At 40.4% G+C, this 23794-nt stretch overlaps 1 protein-coding gene across 3 annotated transcripts in view; it reads right to left on the bottom strand.

The window, feature by feature from the left end:
* The window catches only part of CALD1 (caldesmon 1), a 200784-nt gene that overhangs the window by 99933 nt on the left and 77057 nt on the right, over positions 1-23794 (bottom strand). For all 3 annotated transcript variants that reach the window (XM_074144465.1, XM_074144467.1, XM_074144466.1), the window contains exon 3: positions 19900-19990. The gene's annotated coding sequence lies outside the window, so the exon portion shown is untranslated. The remainder of the gene's footprint in view (positions 1-19899; positions 19991-23794) is intronic.

Raw genomic sequence — 23794 nt, forward strand, 5'->3', positions numbered from 1 at the left:
AATATATATATATATATAAACGAATAGAAGTAGATACCTGAAACTATCTGACCAGTTCCATTCCCCTGACATCCGCACACATATGCAAGTTACTGGAATATAGGTTACTCTTGCACTGTGAAAGGTACGCCACAAAAATTGTCATTTTTTTCTTCTACCTCAAAAGAAGATGCTCAGCATCTTTTCAACCTTTACACAACTGAAATAATACCGAAAGAATCTGAAGTGAACTCTCAGGAGTTTTCCAATACCAGACTCCAAAGAAAGATCTATGGAAGAATATTACAAAGATCTTTGACCTTGGTTTTGTTCAGTTTTTTTTAAATACCTCTCCAAAACTACTGAAGATAATTCTTGCTTAAGACCTCAAATTTTGCACAGCCTCACATACAAGGGTCTTTTCAAGGTCCCTATCTTTTTTGATTCTGAGACTGAACCTTTAGATCACAGGATGTCTGATAAACCCTGTGGTCTTTCTGATGAAATGCTAAGAAAGACAAAGAGAAGCCTGATAAGCAAAATAACTTACCTCCAACATTTACCAGTGTTGCCACATTACTTGAACCAGAACTACAGCAAAGTATGTGCCCTGCAAATACTATCCCTGCAAAAACATTCTTCATTTCAAAAGCAGTACCAGTCTCTCTCTCCTTTTCATCTCTGCACTTCACATAATGCCTTTGATCATCAGTTGACTATGGTTTATTGCTAAAATTTGTTGAGTTTTTCATTGTCTTGCTAAATAGTGCTTCCTTCAAGGACAGCCACATTTAATCCCTCCTGGTACAAAACACGCATGCAAATCCCACTCCTCTTTACATCTCACCCCATAAGAGAGTTTGAAATTTTTGTCTTCCTTCAGCTTTCGTCAAGGTGGAAAATCAGAGAAACACACAGTAATTGTAAATATATGACAAAATATTTTAATAGTAATTAACAGGAATATGCTTTTTCAAAACAAACAATAAATTGGCTAGGTAGAAATACTCACACAACCACATATGTGTATAATACCAGTGTGGAAAGCAAAATGACCTCCTGCTCCATCTCAGATTTAATACTGTCCTCAAGCCTGTTCCGAGCACTGATTTCAGAGACAACTCAGCATACAGGGGGGGCTTAGAAACAGACGAGCTAGACTGGTAACAAGCAAGTGAAAATGCAAACTGCTACTCAGGTCTTTAACAAATAGAAATGTCTTTCTTTCAAGACCTGCAAGTCACCCTCCATCACACCGAATGAGCTTCCAGACTGTGATGTTTATGCTGAGCCTCTGCACGAGCTTCAACCTAGTTGAGCCAAGAAACTTCAAGCCAGAGCATATTCCCTAATATAGCACGGCTGTGTACTCCACAGGGCTCTATCCCGGCCACAGCTGGTGACAGCATTGTGCAAGCCCATGCCATCTCGCTTCCCTCCCAGTACAATGAAACAATTGCAGATTTCCTTCTGGTGACCTTCAGTTCCAAAGAGCCTGAAAGTCATGCCTGCTCCCTTAACAGGGGATCGCTCACTGCTCCAGTGTTGTGAATCATAGAATTGTCTAGGTTGGAAGGGACCTTTAAGATCATCGAGTCCAACCATCAACCTAACACTGCCAAAACCACTAAACTATGACCCTAAGCACCTCATCTACCCAGGGCAAGCTTCATGCAGACAACTGCTAGGCAGATTGCAAGCTGCAATGACTGCCCATGCAAGAGAGCACAGATCAGAGCTCTTACCAGACCCACTCTCAGCAGTTTGGCCTATTCTTCATTAAAGAACGAGGGCAGAACATGGCTTCATTCACCTGAAGAGGAGCAGGGAGATTTGGCCTTTGGTTTCTGTGGCACCTGGTAGAAATGTTAAGACCCATAGGAAGTACAGAAAAGGACTGGAGTAGTAAAAAGGACAATACTGGGTTTCTCCATAAAGGAAACCATGACCAGTCCCTAGCATTTCCCACCCTCCTTTCCTCCCTTCCACATCCCAAGCAGCAGGAGGCAGGAACAGTGCAAAGAGAAATGCCTTCAGGATTTCCAGGAGAACTCCAGTGCAGAACAGTGCAGAACAAGGAGGCCAGTGAGATATCATGACCCAGTGCCTAGCATTCAGGGTGAACCCAGCAACTGGCGATACTCCTGTTTGGTTCTACCTTTGATTTACTTTGTGGCCTTAGGGACTGAGCCTTAGTCAATTCTGTGCCTCTTAGTCTTTACGTTATCTCCACCAATTGCAAATTCTTCCCACTGTACATTTGCAGAAGGCTAAAGCACAACCAGGCCCCAAGTCCAGTCCCAGCCACTAGATGCAACTGTAACATCAACACTGAAAAAGCCATATCCTACAAGTAGAAATGTCTGCTGCAGACAAGGGCTGAAAAAAGGTGATAAAGGGAAATCCTTTCTGAACCTCTCCTACAGAGGAGTAGCAAAGGGAAGACTTTGAAGTCCACTACACAGAGGTTTTCTACATGCATGCAGGTGAATCTCTGACTTCTGACCTGTCCTCATTACAGGATGAAACAGTGACACGAGACCTTAGTTATTCTGTCACTATCCTCTTTTTTTTGTTTTTTTTAATACCCCGCAAAAAAAATCAAATCTCTCATTAAAACTTGACATGAATTGAGACTTCTAGCAGTTTTGTGAGTTGTACCCCATTAATCCACATGTACCATTTTCCCATCTTTCTCTACTTTGTTTTTCCCAAAGCCCTGGTGTGGAGGTGTGGGCCTTTTAAATGTCAGTAAAGAGCTGGTCAGTGAGAAGAACGAAGAATCTTCGGCTCCAGCTGGCTACATGCCATGACATCCGCTGTATCCCTAGGACTACCATTGCCTTTTCTTTATACCTCTTCCACCTCAGAAGTGAAAACAGAGCCTCTTCATTGCTCCTTTTGCAGCTGAGAGCAACTCAGTAAGCAACACTCGTTGTCTAAGTGTGACTTGTTTAATCTGGCACCCACGAAATGCAGGTATGAAAAGCATTCTACTGCAATATCTGGGAGAATTACAGTTCCTTAATCTATCTTCAATCAAAACAAATAAATCTGTTTTCTATGAAAATTTGTCAGAAAATGTCTGGAAATTATTTTCCCTGCTCCTCTTTTAATTCTGTATTAGAAGCATTCAGTGCCACTCAGGTCTTTTAGAAACAGGTGCAACTTTGACTTTGAAGTCAACAGGTGGAGTCCAATGGATTGATTTGTCCTTTGTAACACCTCATGCATGCTCTTTCAACTGAAATGTTGGTATATATTACAATAGTAAAGCATACATTTAAAGGGTCCCTTCTTTCCTCCATAAATTTGATTGTAATGTTCCTTTCATGTAAAACCACATCTCCAATTGTTACTGTAAACTTGGACAAGTATTCATGTTCACTGCAGATAATGAACGCTTCTACATATATATATACACACACATATACATACTCGTATCAAGCAGCTTTATTCCTTCCCAAACAGAATAGTTCATTTGGTACTCAAAGCAAAATAAACCCATTAGCTCATGGGAATACACAGTTTTATTCCAATCTAGCTTGTGCCTTGTTTCATCTGACCACACTTGTTAAGGCTTCCAAGGAAGATTCATCAATGGCAAACCAACCAAGTGCAGTTATACTTAGCATCAGAAAATCTCACTTTGGAGGCTATATAGTGATTACATAGATTAGAGATTCCCAGGCGGTGTTCTGCAGACTACTGATGGCCACAGGACCACACCATGGTCCAGGCCCTTGATTCAAATAGGTGCTGAACAGGTTTCACCCACTGTGGCTACAGCATAGGTTACCACAGTGAGTGCCACACATGTCCTTGCAGGTGCCAGGCCCAGTGTCAACTCCTACTGCTGCTGGGTGAACCACATGAAAGTGCTGACAGGGAGTTTTTTGTAGGTCATTGTCCCTGCCACAGAGTTCACGCCTTGGGTCTGCAACTAAAAGATCCATGGCTTTAAATACCTGCTCAGGTCCATCTCTCATATCCATGATATGATACAATCCTCTGTATAAATACAGACTGGGGGATGAGGTATTAGAAAGCAGCCCCGAGAAAAGGGACTTGGGGGTGCTGATGGACAAGAAGCTGGACATGAGCAGGCAATGTGCACTTGCAGCCCAGAAGGCCAATTGCATCCTGGGCTGCATCAAGAGATGTGTTGCCAGCAGATCCAGAGAAGTGATTCTGCCACTTTACTCTGCTCTGGTGAGACCTCACCTGGAGTACTGTGTGCAGGTCTGGAGCCCTCAATATAGAAAGGACATGGACCTGATGGAGCGGGTCCAGAGGAGGGCCACTAAAATGATCAGGGGGCTGGAGCACCTCTGCTACAAGGACAGGCTGAGAGAGCTGGGGTTGTTCAGCCTGGAGAAGAGAAGGCTCCAGGGAGACCTCATAGCGGCCTTCCAGTACCTGAGGGGGGCCTACAGGAAGGCTGGGGAGAGTCTGTTTACAAAGGCCTGCAGTGACAGGATGAGGGGCAATGGTTTTAAATTGGAGAAGGGGAGATTTAGATTGGATATTAGGAACAAGTTCTTTACCATGAGGGTGGTGGAACACTGGAACAGGTTGCCCAGGGAGGTGGTTGAGGCCCCTTCCCTTGAGATATTCAAGGTGAAGCTCGACGAGGCCCTGGGCAACCTGGTCTAGTTGGGGGTGTCCCTGCTGACTGCGGGAAGGTCGGACTAGATGACCTTTGGAGGTCCCTTCCGGCCTGGACCAATCTATGAATCTATGATCTAATTTAGCACTGGGGAAGGAGTATTACAGAGCTGCACCATCCCAGAGGTGTTAGCGAACATCTAGTGTGCTGCTGCTAACACTGCAGTACACTTCTAAGCACGCAGCAGTGGGACCTATCATCTCAGAGCCAGTCAGTTGCAATGGAAAGTCCCATTTGTCTCTATTCTCTTGGACAGGCTGAGTGTGGGTATGCCATTTCCACTCCTCCCACTTCCTTCTTCATCTTTCTCCTACTGCACATTGACATAAGGGCCAGGCAGAGCTTTCTCTTGATATTTGGATTTGTATATACCGGTCCCACCCCTGATCTCAGTGACATTTGTCTATCATTTCCCAGTAGCAGACAAAGGAAGAAACAAGACATAGCTGGAAGCTGCTGGCACAGCCGCTGGTTCTCATGTTAGAAGGATTGACCCTTGACTCTCCCCTTCAAGTGTCCTCTGAAGTATTTCAAATATGTTGTCCCCAAAGATCAGAAGATACTGAAATATTATTCATATACAGACTAGAGTTGAAATCCTGGTCCTGTTGGAATCCCTGGCAGACTTCCCAGAGACTTCAATCAGGACTGGATTCCACCCTCACAGGCCAAATTCATCTAATATACGCTACAAAAGATCAGTGAGCTTACCCTGCATGTTGGAAACTGGTGTGATCTCAGATTATGGCAACACAGGCTACTTCATCCTCTCATAGCTTTGTGCACACACACATAAAGGTAGAATTTCTTTTATTCTTGCAATGCTTACCGGTGGGAAACAAGTTATTTTTGCTCATATCATTATCAGTGAGGAAATACTTAGCCTTTGCTGCAGATACAAAGGGCAGCTGAAAACCGCATTGCCCTTTACTCCTGCTTAATCATAAGTGAAGATATCGCAGGTAATGACAACGAGACCTCTATCTCGAAGAGCCAAGCACACTGAAATTGAAGGGATTTTATAGTCCACAAAACAGTTTGTAAAAATGCTTAGCCCAAAAATGAAATCTGACTTGCATTCATTTTTCCGCTGCATCCAGACACCGGGAAGTAGGTTCATGGTTTATAATTCAATACTTACCCTTGTCTTTTACCTGCTTCTACCGGTGAAGATCTTCAGCTACATCATGCTAATCTAATCACAAGAATGCCCACATCATGCGTTTATCCGTCCTGCACATTTTGTCCCAAATCTGTGTCCCAACTGTTGAAACTTGTAGCAATGCCCCAGCTGTTGGCCAGCTTCATCTCTCACTGAAATCTCTAAGAGCAGAAAAGCAGTGCCCATGCCAACACCTTCCAGTCAGGACCTATTTGTTTCTTAATAATAGGAAAGAGCAGAAAAACATCACTAAGAAACAGGTTAAGTCCAGCTCAGATGATCAAGGCATATTAAAGAAGAGAATGTATTTCCTCTTGCCTTATAAATGGCAATGCCAATTCTCCCATTGATTTCTATTAGAGAAAAATCAGAGCACGGGGAATAATATTGCACAGGCAGCAGAAGCTGCCACAACTACGGAAGAGCTTCCCCCTCCAGCCAAGGAGCTGATCAGGGCCAGCAACAAGTAAGGATGGGAAGTATTGACCTCTCTGCCTCCTTGACTTTTGCTACTCTGCTCCTGGCCCTCTCACTTGGTGCTCCTCTCTTGTCCTACCCTTGCACCACCCCTGTCGACCTTCGTGCTCACACACAATGTTTCAGCAACATGTTGTCTGAACTTATTTTTGTACAAGTGGGTTTCATGAATGTTTTATCACTCTAGTCACACTCTTTCTCTGCATCTCTCAGGTTCTGAATTAAAAAGCTAAGGTAATGCTGTTAAAAATAATAAAATGCTTGAGCAAGTCTAAGGTAAGGTTCCAACAGCAACACTCACTCAGCCAGACTTGAAACTCCACATATTTTCTGGAACACATTTCAAAATACAAAATCATGATATATTAAGCTACATAGTCAGTCATAAAAAAGTAATAGAAAATAATATGAAGATACAATGCAGCCAGCTTACTGTGGCTGCATTTTTGTATTTTCAACACTTTTTCTTTCCTGTTAAAACATGCAACCCTAGGATCCAGCTCTGCCTAGTGCTGGGCATCATGAACTCTAATAAGAGTTGAGGGGTCTCGCTTGCTCTATTGAACTGGTGATAAGCAACAATACCGAGTTTTAGTCATCATCCCTGCATTTTTAAAGAAAAAAAGAAAAACTACCAAAACACACCCCTAAAAGTTCTTCGATTTGCTGATCTTACTAGTTGTGCCCTAAGAGACACTAAGTATTTTGAATCCAACCAGTTACTCAAGAAATGAGTGATAAATGTTCAAGGTTGTTCCTGTTGCTCTTGAACTTTAATTCATCTTCCCGCCCTGTACCTGTATACTGACTTTGCACAGACATAATGCATGTCACCATGATAGATATGTTGCAGCTGAAAGTCCAATTACTCAATGGCAGAACATCATGGAAATCTGTGGAATTCCACCAGGAACGGATCCAGCTGCAGAAATTTCTACTGGGCTTTTCCAGCTCACGCTTTTAAAGTCATCTTTACAAATGAAGCCCAGATTCTTTCCTGCCAAGTAGCTATATCAATTTGTCTCTAGTGAGCTGCAATTCTGTGTCATTTAGGTTGAAAACTGAAGCATAAGGTCAGAGCCAGCTTTAAAGAGGTAAAGCAGGGCAGCAAAAATGGAGCCTTTTGACAGGACATCTCAAACAGCGTACAGCAAAATAGATGCCCGTCAAGCGATTTGCAATATTTGAAGTTTACATTACAGACCTTACTTTATGCTAGGTTTAGCTGAAAGCAAGGAAACACTAATGCAGCAATGTCACCAAACCAGAAGACCCAACAGCAGTGAGGCTTTCTTACAACAGGAAGAAAAAAATCAATAGGCAAGATGACAGACTTTTATGCTGTGCATGAGCCAGCACAAAACCTGCCACAGTAAGATTACGATACAGCCAGCTCCCCTCATGAAACTCAGACAGAGAAGCTGCTAAATAATTTTGACAATAATCTGACTGCTATCTAGACATTCAGGCACAAATACTTGTTGCCAGCAAATACCCTGACAGCAATGCATCAATAACTTTGTATGTGGCTGTGCACTGCTTTGCCCTGCAGGGGAACAGCATCGTCAAAACTCTCAACAGAACTCTGGCTCAGAGTCAATTAAACAAGACAGGTGAGGCCTGACAGTATCCTGTACACTGATACTAATACTGAGAGCACACAGACATACATTCTTACTGTGTATTAACGTGACAAAGGAAAGTTAGGCTTGAGCACTGTATCAAGCTAATAAATTTTACAGTTGTTTAATTTTTTTAGGAACAGTGCCTTGGACAATGTCTGTGTGGTCCAGAAAAGAAAATGTTTAATTTTCCTTCAAAAAATAAATGAAAAAAAAAAAATACCTGTACTGCGAATTATCTGCTACCTTTCCCTAAAGATCCAAAACCCCTATGTGGTCTCCTCCAGCCTCCCTTGTTGCCATGTTAGGTCCACCCAGCTCAGAATGAGACACAGAGCACTCATGGCTCTGGTCACAGTCTAAGTTCTGGGTACTGAATGCACATGAAGCACATTTTCCACAGTCAACACACAGAGCAGGGTTGTATGCATACAAAGGGCTGGCCAAAACCAGAAATACAAAGGTTAAAGGGGAAGGGAGGGAAGAAAACTTCCAATATGTTTGTAAATGCTCTACAAATAGGAAAGGAGCCTACGATTATTAGGCAAATTGTTTTTCATAACTCGGTCACCTCATCTTTAGTTATGGGCTAGCTGGAAAAAAAAAAAAAAAAAATTGCTGAGCTCAGACTTCCAATCTTATGCCTTCTTCAAAAAGACGAAAGCAGATATAATTGCACTTATGACTGGCACACGTGCACCAAAGCCTCCTGATGGTGGATGCTTCACAACTCACTAGATCTGATGGCTCTAAGGAAGTGAAGTACAGATAGTGAGACAATCTCTGCAAGGATACCCTATTAAATACATGGAAAAAAGTATGAGGATGGCAAAGGAACAGAAGGCAAAGATGGGAAAAGAGGTCTGAAATAAGAAATAGACTCTGGAAAAGAGGTATGGAGAAGGATCAAACTAAAATCCCAGATCATAATGTTTTCAAAACTTGAAGGATTTTTACAATCCATACCCCAGATAAAGAATCTGAAAATAGTTTGCACCCTTAAGGTGAATAAAGAAAATAAAAGCCAGACCTGAAATTCATAAATAAACATGAGTAAACTAGCCAGATTTTTCAGTGTTTACCCGGACCAAATCAAACCTTTACAACTTGTAAATACTGACAAGTGTCACTTCAGATATTATTAAAGGATTCCTTAAATATAAAAGACAGGTTGGTTTGCAGTTAAATCTTTTCTCCTTTGCTTTTCCAATGCTGAAAGTAATTGAAAACAGAAGACATGCTTCTTGATGTAGCCTAACTTTTTAGGAACAAAAAGTATAAACGTTAGTTATATAGCTGACACTATGCTTCAAGGTTGCATTCGTTTGCACCCGTATACCTTCACACAAAGCCAGGTAAAAAACGAAAGTATGAACACTGAAAGTCATATAAAATACATGTGCTATATGCCCTAGAGCACCTATTAAGTGACACAACTTGGAAGACACCCCAAATAAAAATCCACATAAAGATGGCACCAGTTCTTCTCCTGGCCAAGGAGTGTTGGAGAAGACACAGACTCATAATGTACTTTTTTTGAAACCGAATGGTGTCACAAATGACATTAGAAAAACTCTGCCCAAAGCGAAGTGTTCTATAGGGAAGAGGAACACACATGATTGCAAAGTCTGAAGGATGTGCACATACTTCAGAGAGGGCACATATTCAGAACAGATTTTTACTATCTCCGCTACTGCTTTAAGTCCATATTATTTTGGTATTTACATTTAAAAGGAGACAGAAATATCTTTGGAGATGACTAAGCAGTTTCTTGATTTCTATTAAGCACCAAAAAGCAGTCCTGCCAATTTATTAATATTTAAGTTTCTACAACTTAATATGAACTTGGTTCCAAGAACTACATAGGTCTCCTTAAAGTATGTGTAGCAAGAAGTCAACACTATGCCAGCTGGCAGATTAAACAAGCCATTAAAGTAGGCTCCTACTGAATTTAAAGGATTGTTTTTCATCTTTTCCCTCTCTACTCCTCTACATCCAGATGTATTATTTAGGGAATATTTTCCAGTCCCAGTAAGAAAAGTAAAAGAAATGCCCTTGGCACTTAATGAGTTTTTCCCCCCGATGTGGTCTCCTGCTGCACTTGGAATTTATTCCATTACTGTATGGCTTGCAATGGTCCCAAAATACTTCTGGCTATATGAAAAGATGGGGAAAGCGTGTTTGGGGTAGGCATGGTTCTTCATTCAAAGGCAGGGATAGCCTGGGGTGATTGATCTTAGTCGATGATTTCATTCAGACCATCATTATCCTGGCACGTCACCCCACAACCCCGCAGACCCTTGTGGAGGAGACCAGCACTGTTACCTGCACATTATAGCTGGGAGAAGCGGAGCACAATAGGATTAAGGACAAGGCCAACAACAGCCTGGAGCAGGTTAGCAGAGAAGCTCATTTCTCTGTAGCCCCTGCAGGACTCCAGTGGCAAGAAAAAAAAAAAAAAACTGTGGTAAAACCCTGTGCCTTCACAGAAATGAGGTGTTCAGCATATCGTTTTTCCGTCAGAGGTTCAACTGCTTACTTGAACTTTGTTAAAGCTCTCTGAACTTCATGACCTAGCAGTATTCAAAAGAAGAATGAGTCTAGAATAAACTCTGGTATTAAACCAGCCCTGGTGTCATCTATAACAGTATAACAGTTATAGAACAGTATTTCAGATTAAAAAGCCCCCTATAACAGTTTCCCAGATAAAATCTCCAAAACATCAGAGTTGTAGCTGCTCCCTGTGGTCATTTCAGACTGACTGGAACTACTGGCAGCTGAAGGAGGTGTACTGGCTTTTAAAATGCCTGGAAAATAATTTTATAAAAATTGAAATAAAAAAAAAACAACCCACCACCTAGGCCTCCCTCAGTATTTTAGTTCCTGGGTAGTAAAATCAGTTCAGTCCCATAAACTTGCTACTGAATTAGAAAACAAAAAGGCCTTAAAACCAAGGGTAGGCACACAGCCAGAGGCTCTGGAGTTTGACTGTGACTCAGAACATCTCCTTCCCCAGGAGCGAGAAGCCCCTCCAGGCTCCTGCTCAGGCCATGGCTGGTCCCACAGGGCAAGCGGGCCCCTTACTCCCAAGGCAGACCCACATCTTGGCCCATGTAACGACTTCAGAATTTGGCTCAGAGTTTGATTTGCTAAAATTATTCTGGGGGTCACAAACATTCCCTGCCTCCTTCTTAAGGGGCACTTTAATTCTTAATTGTATTAAGCTAAAGTGTAGAAACTGTATTTTTGCATGTATTCTTTGTTTCTAATACTTGGTATCCGTAAGGGAACTCCCTTGCTTGGCTAGCAGTCAGGATTCATTAGACCTTTTATGATGATTCTTTCTGGTGTGCAGATATATGATGAATCTCAGATGTTTAAATAGCATATAACAGTGCTCCATTGACCTTGCTGAGTACAGTTGGAGGGAAAGAAAGGTAATTTTCCTCAAAGAAATGTTAAAAATGTGTCTCCACTATAGCACAGATGCAGAGGATAAAGAAACTCCAGAGGGATTAAAATATTTTAGATTAATTTGGAAGAAGGCCACATTGTGCAAAGCCTGGTTGGTTTGGGCCTTTTCAATTCCATGCCATATAAACAAACCCATTTAAACTGCATTTGTTAGAAGGAATGTTTTTTAAAAAATAAAAAAATAAAAAAATTCCCCAAAGTAGTTGTAACTCAAATGACCTCCAGTTCTGTATTCTCTTCTAACTGCCTAAAGAACAAACATATGTACAATATATTCTAGCCAGAGCTTGTGCAGTTGCTGCATGATTCATACTGCTTGCAAATTAAATCATTTAAGTAAAGGGATTCTGGCTCCCTCCAGCAATGTTTTAAAACTGAAACAAGGTTAGATCTGGTTGGTTTTGGAGCCGGCTTCCACACTTTGAACCAGACCATGGCTTTGGTTGGTCTTTGAACAAGACCAGATCTTTGCTTTGGGCTGGGTGGAAGGAAGTAAAAGAAGAAAGGAAATTGAAAGGAAGAGACAGAAAGGAAGGAAGAGGGAAAAAGAAAAGAACCCGTATCATCAACACAACTATATAAGGACTAACCTGATGTTCAGTGTGCCACTGTCTGGCAGAAGCAAGTTCCTAATGTTTATTCACTTTCAAGGTCAAATTTCCTTTCTTTTACTCATACAGAATAGAGTTTTTTGCCTGCAGAGTCAAGTCACAGTGTGGTACTAAATAACCATAAAAAGTAAATGGTTGCTGACCCTTATGAGTTAATCAAGTTGAGAGACAAAGGAATATGAGGGTAGCAGTGAGCCAGCCAGAGAGGTAGCCATATGAAACACAGTGAGTCATTTTGCATTATTAGGATCTGCAAAAGAGCAGGCCCTTAAAGTAAAGGGACTTTCCTTATCATAAACCATAAATCCCAGAGAAACTTAACATGAAGAATACCCTCCTATCTGCTGTGTAGACGAAGAAAGTTTTCCAGTGTTCCCAGACCTCCTTGAGTTCTTGAAACGGTACCCAAGTATTTGACCGTAACTCAAGTCACTGTGCAAATTCCTCTCCCCTCAGAGGACATGAGGCAGCTGGCCCAGCTGAGAACAATATATTGTCTGCTCTGTCCCAAATACCTAAAGGAGCCAACATCATTTCACCACTGAATGTGACCATCTTGGATAGGAACATGGCAACTTGATTGAAGTTCAGAACAATGCAACTCAACAGTTTAGAACACAAAATGAGGAAAAACGTCATTTTCATTACAAGTAATGTACTTTCAGAGAATGAAAAGATTAATTTAAATTCTGGGATTTGAAGGCTAGCATCCCTTCTCTTATTGAAGTTATTATGAGATGTTCTGAACATGATATTGCAAGAGGCTATGATGGTTCTGACATTGTGGCTGTAAAATTCAACTGTGATGATGGCTTCTGCAGCTATTGCACATTGGAGAGCATATCATTTGCTTGCTACAAAGCTACTGGTTTAAGTTTTCCATATGATCTTTTTCCTCTTGATGGTTACTGCACATTAGTGATAAACACATTCTGCAGCATCGCCTGCACATTTTTACTGTGACTGTATCTAAAACCAGCCCTGTGCTCCCATATTCAGCCTGGTTGCATGAATGGAAGGGATACATTAAGCTCTCTTTGGAGACACTCCATGTTTGCAGGGATATAACCATAACAAGAAAGCTGGCCAAGAGGATTTTTACATCCTCAAAAAATCGGTTCAGAATGTAGAACTTCTTGTGGTTGGGTTTTGTTCTTCAACTGTCGTGTATGGACCTTTGTTTGTTGACATACCACTCTATATATTCATGAAAACAAGATGTTCTCTAGTCACTTAAACTATCATGGTAAAATATTTTAAATAAATATTTCACATGATTTCAGAAACCGATGCTAGGTAGTAAAATTGCATGTTTTCAACAGAAATGGCCGAGACCTACTTATTAGTGCTTGGAATTTTCTATATTGTGCTTCACATTATCACCAGCAACACATGAAAAACACAACAGCTCTTACATTCTAAACTTCCCCTTTGAAATGTATTTATTTTTTAAATTTACTCCAAGAAGTTTCGAGTAGAAGTTAGTATTTTTCAACACTTAAGTCTATGCTTTCACTCATAAACCTGCTACAAATCTATGTTCACATATTTTTTCTTTCTGCTCTGCCATCTCACATAGTAGCTTATAGAGAGGCTTCTCTACTGCACGTAGAAAGATATGCAGGACTAGTGTGATGATTTCTGTCATGGCCAAAATATCATCAAGTCATTCTAACTTCCACCTGTCTGAAATTACGCAGAGAAGTTTCCCACTTTCACCTTAGCAGTGGCATCCTTCCTTTGTACAAATTAAAATTTGGAAAGGGCAATGCCTTTCACGCTGCTCATAGTCCTAAAGCTACTGCATGGTCCCTTAAAAACTGCAGTTCTGAAAGGTAACTCTTTTCATAGAATCACATGGGGTTGGAAGGGACCTCCGGAGATCACCTAGTCCAACCCCCCTCCTTTCTTTTTCAGTTTGACATCAACACTGACAACCATTAATCTAAGGAAGTTTATAAAATATTCAGCCTAAGTTTTGCTTCTCTTAGTAGTTCTAGCCTAAATGTTGTTCCTCGTAGTACTCCTAGTTAGACACTAGTATACTAATAACATAACTCCATTCTTAATATTGCTCCTTTCCTGATTGATACGAATGGAGTAGGTCTGTTACCTGTAGTAATAAATTTTGAAATCTTACTGGCTCTTAGTCAACTGGCAGAAGTAAGATTAATTTGATTGCTTAATAAATCACATTGTTTCAGTTTCGTTACACGCTACAGCCAACCTGTTGCCTGAGGTGATCAGGGGATGCGTTAAAATCATACAGACACACAGAGGGAAGATGTACAGTGATGTAAAGTCACACAAACAGCTTTGCACAGAGCCACTTCAGTTTATGAGTAGACTTTATGAGCTCTGGAAACAAGGGAACCCCCCGGCTGCTTCCACACAAAGCTCCTCAGGTGCGTTTCCATCCCCTAAGGCCCCTGGGACCCTCCTCACTCAGGCACTGGACATGGTAGGGAAGGTTCACACAGCCACCTAGCACCAGAAATGGGTCAAGACCCATGACGTGACTGCAGACAGCTGGCTCTGGCATCCCTGCATTTGTGTCAGAACTAATCTGCTGCCTCAATAAACTATACTCACTTAATGTTGGTTGTTAATTTGTTAAAGACTATGTAGACTTAGTTTGTATGGGGGGAAAAAACAAACAAACAAAAAAAAAAAACCCACCACAAAAAACCCACAACAAACCTGAAAATTTTGGTAAGGAAAAAAATAACCAGACTAAATCAATTAATAAAAATAATTATTAACATTAAATTTTAGTTTGAGATTTGTGATTTCTTTTTTGCAGACTTTTCTCAGGTTTTGCTGTTCAGTATTTTCTTTGTACTTGTAAGGAAAATACCGCTTAGATTATTCTCAGTTTTAACACAAGGCAAAAACATGACAGAGATTTGTCTTTCAGTGATAAAACGAATGAAAATAGAACACTTATGATAACCCTGTCTTTGAAAAACATCAGTAAAAAGCCCCCCAAGCTCCACGAACATGTTGCAGACTGCACATGTCACATAACTAAGGACTATGATTTTTTGCCTGAGGCTCCCACATTTAACAAAGGGAAACATGGCTTTCAACAAAAGATGCTATTCTAGTTATGTGCCCTTTTACCCTGTCAGAGAAACAGCTGGTATCATAAAGTCACAGCTAATTTGTATCATGTCTGCACTAACAGTCAGATTCAGTTTGTATCAAACTTTCAAAGTTGGACTTAATACCAGTTGATGGATGACAGCTTTTCTTGCCTCCCCCCTTCTCAAAACATATTTAAACATTGCCTCCCACATAAAAAAAACCCACCCAATATCCAAAATACAAATGAAATCTTTAACATGTTTCACATAATCAGAATATATGAAAATGTTTAAAACTAGTAAAAATTACACCAGCAGTTCTGAAGTTCTGAATATTTATTTATCTATGATAAATATATATTGCTTTAAGACAGACATGTGGGTACCAAGTGTAATGGAAAAGGATTTTCTCTAAAAAAGAAAAGAAAAAAACCCCACAACTCACTTGCCTCAGGTAATCTCTTGCAGTTTTGGGTATCTGTTCTCCTAAAAAAAATTCAATCTGCCTGCAGAGACTTTAGGGGCTTTTTCAAGGTCAGCATTCAACAATTTAGGAAAGGCCAATTTCATATTTTTTTTTATTTTTTTAAATTTTTTTTTTAGGAACCTGTTTCTCATTTATGCTATTAAATGTCATCTACTCTCATTTTAAGATCCCTGAAGCAGAATGCTTGAACTGTGTAAAGGGACCTTAGTGAAAGCGAGAGTCAGGCCAAAGACTTAACAGCTCCAAACCCACAGCGCTCGTGTGAGAAAGAGCTGCAAAGATCAGGCTCTTCTTGGAAAACAGGCAAGGGGGAACTTCCAGAGACTGGGAGTTCAAGCTCAGTTCAGATAAACATCTAACAGTGCTGGAGCACTTCTGAGGCTACCCTCCACAGCACCTGAGTCTACAACGTTAGCTGGAGACAAGATACTCTTTAGAGATTTCAGCTACTTCCCGCTTCTGGATAATCTAGAAGTATTTAACCAAGGCTCTTTCATCCCATGATCTGAAAGCATCGCTGAAATATATGTAATCTCACAACATCCCGGGAAGCAGGGGTTATTTTTTTTAACTTTTATTTTTAATGCTGGGCAGTATAATGATTATCAGGGCTCTGAACAATTCGCCCCATGTATCAGAAAGAGGTTGGTCTGCTCTGTAAACTTAAGTACTCCAAGTGAATAACGTCTCTGGGAAGTTCAAAGCAGCAGGACCAGTAATGCAGTTTTAAAGTGACAGGAGAGTTTATTGTAACGGAGCTGAGAAAGAGCAGTTGTCAATGAAGACTGAAGAATCCCAGCTCTCAGCCTATCTTTCCCTCAGTGCACGCATTTCCTGCCTTAGAAGGTTAATATTGCGCAGAAGACAGTAAGATACAGCTTCTGCTGTGCCTAAACTGTGCTTGGCACTGCTCTCTGAAGGACTCCTTGCCAGAGACCAGAGCCAAAGCACAGCATGCTCCTGCCACATCCTCTCCAGCGAGCTATATCTGCTCTCTACCTACTGGGAAGATGCAGATAATCAACTCCACTCCCTTCACTCCGAGCGCAGCAGTGGCTCTGCCCCTACATATGATCCTTGTGCTTATTCAGATTTCTTTTTTTTTTTTTAATGTTCTTAAACCTCTGTCTGGTGAGGCATGGTTTATTAGAAGCAGATTTCTCTTCAGCTACTCAATGTGTCAGTTTTACAATTCCTAGGTGGTGTAATTCCTGGAAAAAAAAAAAAAAAAAAAAAATGTTCTTCATCCAAAATTTTGGATGAGTCACAGCAGGTTTCCTTGTTTTGGTTCACCCTTAAATGAAGCATAACTTTATCTAAATGATGCTCCGGTTTTCTTTGAGCAAACTACTAGCTCCAAATTTCTTTCAAGCAATAAGACTTTCCCAGCAAACAATGCCCACCAATTTGTCTCGGCAGCCATCACATTTTCACGGGACTGCAAATTGTATCAGGAAGAATTACACTATTACTTCCTGAACTTGATCACCCGGTATTAAACTAGACTCCCAAAAGCTGGCTCGAACACCTCTTCAGGAATGCAGCACAACACAAAACCCACCAGGTTCTCATCTCTCACAAAAGAACTTCTACCAAAAAGTGCTCTGGTTGCAAGTAGAGGTCACCTGAAGTTCCAGAAGCTACAGGGAAACTTAGGTAAGATGGGGTGGCTGCACCTCCACTTCTGAGCAACAGAGAGGACAGAGGAGAGAAGGAAGACCCTACACTCATCTCAGTATAATTCATCACAATAAAGCCATAGAAAAATAAGTCTTCAGAGACTCTAGGAAGAAATTAGGAAGAATTAGGAATAAATACCCTCACTAGGGTGGTAAGACACTGGAACAGGTTGCCCAAAGAGGTTTTGGATGTCCCATCCCTGGAGGTCAGGCTGGATGGGGCTTTGAGCAACTTGGTCTAGTGAGAGGTGTCCCTGCCCATGGCAGGGGGTTGGAGCTAGGTGATCTTTAAGGTCCCTTTCAATCCAAACCATTCTATGATTTTAAGGGTTTCCAAAAAAAAAAAAAGTAACTCTACAGAAATTCTTTCAGTCTTGAATATTTAAAAGAAGAGCTGACCAAAACCCTTCTTACACAATGTTTCCTAATGGCAAACATCTTGACCTTTAAGAAAACGTACATTTCCAAGGAAGATAAAAAACAGTCATCACTAGCCAGTGACTTTGAACCTTTAACCTTTTAGCGTATCGCTTCTTTTTGAAAGTAATTTATATAAGCATGTCTCAGATTATCTTCCAAAAACAGATTTGGCCATATTCAAGAACTAACAGAAGAGTTACAAGACAGTTGTTTTAATACTATAGCAGTGGTTTTTATCCTCAGATAAAGAGTTGTGCCTTTTTTCCAGTACTTTATAGAGATAATGCTTGTTTTTCCCTTTCTAAATGAGTGTATTGATCCACACCATTTGCTTTAATGATTTTCTAAAGGCAACTAATGGCATTTTTCATGGTATTTTCATTCATGTCCCCTAAAGACCACCCTCCTGTTCAGCCAGCTTTACAACGTGAAAGAGGAGGTTAAATGTGGAAAGTATTATTAGACTTTGCCTTTCCTTCTTTGTGACAGAATTCTTCTACCACTTTGACAAGTGCCATGCAAGCACCATGCAGACTTCAGCATGAGACGTATGACGCTCTCCTTGCATCCTACACTTAGACTAGATGAATGAGTCACTGAAGGACAGATTTTCAAATGCAATTTATGCATCAATATAAGGCACTAGCACCAGCTCAAAAATACACTGAAGCACAGATCTCAGTTTTGAGGAACTGAAGTGCCTTGTTTCAACACTACAGAGTCTGCATGCTCAGACACGTCTACAAGTACAACTCCAGTTGCTGAGCTTTGAGAAAAACTCTGGAGGGCAGTCACTGCTCTCTTTGAATAGCCTATCCTAAGAACAAGGGGAGAGCACTTGTATTTCTGATCCCATTTGCTTTTGGACAGTATGGCCTCCCTCTCCTTGCGTCAAATTTTTAAGGAATTTAGGTACCTCATAAATGCATCACCCAAGGAAGCACATGGGAACTTAAAGTCAGTGATCTCACTGGAAGAAATGTGTCATGGGAAATTTCAGAACATTTAGGAAAGTTCTGAAGAGGAAAGAAATCCTAATTTTGAAATATCAAAATTTCCTACAAACTGGAAATCCCAGATTGTATCTGGCTTAAGTCCTAAATACTCCCCACACAAAGGCTTGACAGTAGTGCAGAACTCTGAAATGGCAGCCAGGGCAGAGAACAGCCTGCAACAATTATCAGCCCATTCAGCACTTGCACAAACCTTCTGAGAAGCATAGGCAAAGTTAAATTTTCTTCCCCAAGGATGATGACAAAATCAGCTAAAATGGGCTCAGAGCCAGCATTCCTGATTTGGGAAGAAGGGTGTCAGAGATGAAAGGCAATGCAAGCAGTGTTCAGCCTGCTGCTATGTCTCTCTCGTCTCCCCCATACTGCTCTTGCCAAAAAGAGGGGGAATGGAGCAGAGATACAGAGTAGGTCCAAAGAACATGGTCACTCATCAGTAAGAATAAGCATCTCACTGTACCCTGAATTAAATGAAGATGATGGTATCTAAGGGAGTTGCCTTGACCCCAATGCAGTATTTCTGACCCCATCAATCTGCCGTCATAGGCATCATTTGAACTTAGAGCCAGTCCTCGCTTTGTCTCCAGTCAGGAATTTCCATATATTGAGGGGCTGAAATTTATACACATTATAAACACTTCCTTTAAATGGTTTGTGAGCACTCACTTGTTCTGGCAGTGAAAGTACAATGTTTGTAAAAATGTTTAAGTCTTACACATTGTAAATAGTCAGTAAACATTGTCTTGAACTCTCACGGACTCCTCAGAGCCTGCTTGCTCTAAAAAGAACAGAAGACACAACAGGACAGTAACACCACCAGTGCATGATCTTAACACAAGTAAATATGATCTAAGATTCCCATTGCAAGCAAAAAACTTGCTGAAACCCCGTGGAGAAATAAATATAGCTATTAAAAGAGTGATCATACACCCACAAAATTTTTACTGTAAATTCAATTATTTTGATTTGAAGATAAAATTCAACATAAAATCCTTTATTTCTACTACCAGTTCTGAAGAAAGTAATCTCTGGTGACAATGGTCCAAGAGGAGTGGGAGTCAATGGTCTAACTGCAGGGCTGTGCACTGATTTTCAGAGGGATTTGAAACAGCCCAAAAGACGCAAGCAAGCACACCCGCAAAAAAAAAAAAAAAAAATTACACAAAACCCCTCTGAATACCACACAGAAGGAAATCTGAGGTAACTACTTTGATCATACTCACAGGAAGGCAAGCAGAGGAAATATTCTGAGGTTTTCAGTAACAAATCAGCTGCTGCTGAATTCAAAATGACTCCAGAAAATAGAGTTGATCACTGTAGAGAAATAAAAATAAGGAACATGGTTTGGCAATGGCATAATTATTGCACACTCTTCATTTTTCTCTGGTAAAGTCTTCTTTAACATGATCTCTATAAAAGTTTTTTAAAGTATGGAGTAAAACAGAAAAATTTTGCAAGAGATCGACAAAACCCACTATCAACAGCTCTATAAATTAATGTTTTACAAAGCAGACTTTGATTTCCCAAAATCTCTCAAAGTCACTCACTAAAACGCCTTTACGAAGTGAAGTTGATATAGGCTAAGCTGAACATTCTCTCATGATTAGTAAGAGACAAAGCAAAGCATCAGACCAGCAGTGAGTTTTCACAACAGAGCAAGGTTTCCAGCCTCCTTCCCTAAAGATCTATACTGAGATCTGTAGTATTCAACATATTCATAAAAGCACCCTGCAAAAGCAGATGAACAGTGAGAAAACAAAGTCTGTAGGTGATACAAAACTATTCATTATAATAAAATCTAAAGGCAATACTATTAACTCTTTCCCCAGTTCTTTGTAATTAATTTCTACAGGCAAACTGAATTCAGTGGTCATAAGACAAGGTACCAGAGAAAAATCCTTATATCTGTATACACACAGTGACAACTCTAAATGAGCCAATACCACTTAGAAAAGACTAACCAGAAGTTGTCAAAAGGCAAGTTAAGAATCATTAAGGGAAAAATCTAGGTTCTATCTAGAAATCTCTGTGTAGAAATCTCTATCATATAAATATATGGTATATCTATGTTTCCAGTTTTGCATAAAGTTCTAGTTACCTTTTCTCAAGAAGAGCCCCAGGAAGGGATACCGATAATATCAGAGCTATGGCACAGTTCCCATCTTAGAGGCTATCTAGAGTATGGCTCTTCCATTTGAAAAGGAGAGATGATTGAGGCAGGATATGAGAAAGGTCCCGAATGGTTTTTAAACAGTTGATGTTGTTTATTGTCGTACAAGAACTATGATTCAAGAAGGAACAAAAATTTAAAATAATAACTTAATTAAAAAAAAAAAACCCCACAGTGAAAAATAGGATAGTTTCATCAGCTATGAGATACGATAATCTGGATGGGATCTCTAGGTTAGAAAGTCCCAAAGTAAAGATTACCAGACTCTGGGAGAGAGAGAGCACATAAAAGGAGGAGGCATTCCACATCCATCTGCTTTCTTTCGCTTTACTGTAAGCGACTGTCTCAGAGAAAAGATACTAACATAGATGGCCCCTTGCTCTGACCTGGCATGACAGCAGTTCTGTAGATGTCAATTCAGAGAGCAGAAGAAATGAGCTGCCACCCTTATACAAGGACAATACAACAATTTGTGGGTGATCTAGTAGAAACTCATAATGGATACCAGAAAATACAGTAAGAACGAGCTTCATTGAAAGGGGGTATTTTTTTCCTGAAGGTTCCCTCTGCATGCAGCTACTACTTGGTAGTATACTGACCCACAGACTAAAAATAAAAACTGTCAGCTTTCTTCAGAGACCCTTGCACTGTCCATTCTCTTTCGACTCAAGGACCTTCATACAGAACATCCCGGTAGCAACAGAGGATCATTTAAAAATCAGTGAGGCCTATTTTCAGTAATTTCAGATCAGAGTGTGGGGCCTTTACTTGTATTGATTTCTGGTTATTCACTGAAACTCCAGTACTTCTGAGGACTCTTGATGCAAATGACTATTCAGCAATTTGAAAAATGGGTTTACAGAATGGTATCTGGGTTTTATAGACACCTGTGATTTACACTGTTGAAACTTTGGGGTGGTCAAAGCCAAAATTCTTCTTCATTCCATTAGAAGTTTCAGCATTAGATTCATAAGAAAACTGAATCTCCTTTTGATGCCCAGTGTTACTATGAACATATTTCATAGCAGAAAAGGGCAATATAAGAGGACATCCCAAATCATCAAGGTCTGAAAAGGGCAACCAAGAACTTCAGTGTCACCACCATTTCACTGGTTACTGCTGCTTACAGCAAGAGCAGACTGGGCTCCATCGGTACATAGAGCTCTAACTCATGAATAGCATGGAAGTCCTGCCAGGTCACTGAATTCATTCAAACCTGAAAAGCTGACTTTGCCCATTTCTGTTCTTTAGTGTGCCCCACCTGACTCTCAGCAGGTATAACTTCATGACATTCAGACCATGCATTAGGAAGATCCTGGGTCTAAATGCCTTTTTCTACTTCAGATGGTTTGCTCTCTTTCAATCTCTTCAAGATTATTTTTTTTAAATGAAGACAATACCCAAAAGATTTTCCTTTTCTTTTCCACATTCAGAAAGTCCTTGAGCCCTTTTCTGCTATTCTCCCTGTATTTGCTCTGTCCTAAAGCAACATTTTTCTGAATTGAGCTCAACATAACTTGTAATATCAATAAAATGACTGAAATATGCTCTCTCACTATTTGCTATCCAAAAGAATCTGTATCACACCACAATTCCATTGTGATCTGACTATGAAGGACTAAGAACAATTTAACAAAACAGGAAATTTCCATATAACTTAAGCATGAAGGAAGTTCAGGTCCAGGTCGAAAATCAGACTTTGTAAATCTAAACCCTCCAATCCAAGAAACATCACTAGGGTTTGGATACATTTTGGGCTGCAATCCTCAGTGGTAAAATTGGCACAATTTTTACTGATTCTTCAGTCCTTCAAATTCCCCTGACCATAAACATTGGGCTCATGTTCTGCTCTCATTCACACAATGGCATTAACATCATTGCAGACCTAGGCACACACCCAGCACTGCACATTCAAGCACACAGTGGAACACGATTCCCAGCTAACATAGGTACTAGATTCTCAGCTAACGTAGGTCTGTACCCATTAAATGCAATTTTAGTAACACAAGTGCTTTTATTGGAAGTTCTTGAAAATGCTTTAATCATAAGAAGTACTTTGTGGCTTAAGAAATTAGGAAGTTGTTATTAACTTGATTACAGAAGCTATATCTAAGGTAATTCAGAAGTTGACCTGTGACATTTAAATGTGTTTTTTTGAGTTAAAGAATATGCACACACACACACAAAAAAAGTATAGCTTCACTCCCCTCTACTCTGTTAATGAATTTGGTTTCATTATACCTGGTAGCTTTGAATGGAAATGAAGTTACAGAGCCCAGTTACCAAAACTACACGCTGCAGGTATTCCATTTTATCCAATAGTTCAACAGCTAGGACTATGATAGGATTGAGATCTCATCTCTTCCTGCAGGGATTTTACCCTTCTCAAAGCACACTCTAGCACTAGGATGTTCTTCCACATCCTTTCCTCCCAGTGCTGGTGCTAGGAATGTAAGAGGAACTATAACACGTTAAAAGTTCAGCTAGCTCCATATCCTGTCTCTGATAATGGACAATATCAGATGTTTAGGGTAGAACATGAGAACAGGGAAAGCATACAATGCTGCTTCCCACATATACTCTTCCAGCATACAACAGCTTGTGACTTCTAGAATGCCTGAATCAAAGGTGGAATCTGTGTATTTACTGATCTCCATGGCAGCTTTTTTCCATTATTATTACCAGTAGCTGCCAACATTTAGCAAAATCCCATAACAGAAAGTCCCACAACTTAATTACGTGCTATGTGAAGGTATAGTTCACTTTGGACAAGTAATTAAACCTTCAGACTGACACTAGGTCTCAACTATGCCACTTCCCAGCTGAATGCTCACTCACCTAATGCTCTGTTAGGTGTGGTATGCACATAGGAAGTATTCCTTGTTGCATCACATATAATGGAGCAATCCCAAATTACTCAACAGCAAGGTGGTTAAGAAGCTGTTTTG

This window comes from Numenius arquata, chromosome 2, assembly GCF_964106895.1.
Source record: "Numenius arquata chromosome 2, bNumArq3.hap1.1, whole genome shotgun sequence".
In the NCBI taxonomy this organism is placed as follows: domain Eukaryota; kingdom Metazoa; phylum Chordata; class Aves; order Charadriiformes; family Scolopacidae; genus Numenius; species Numenius arquata.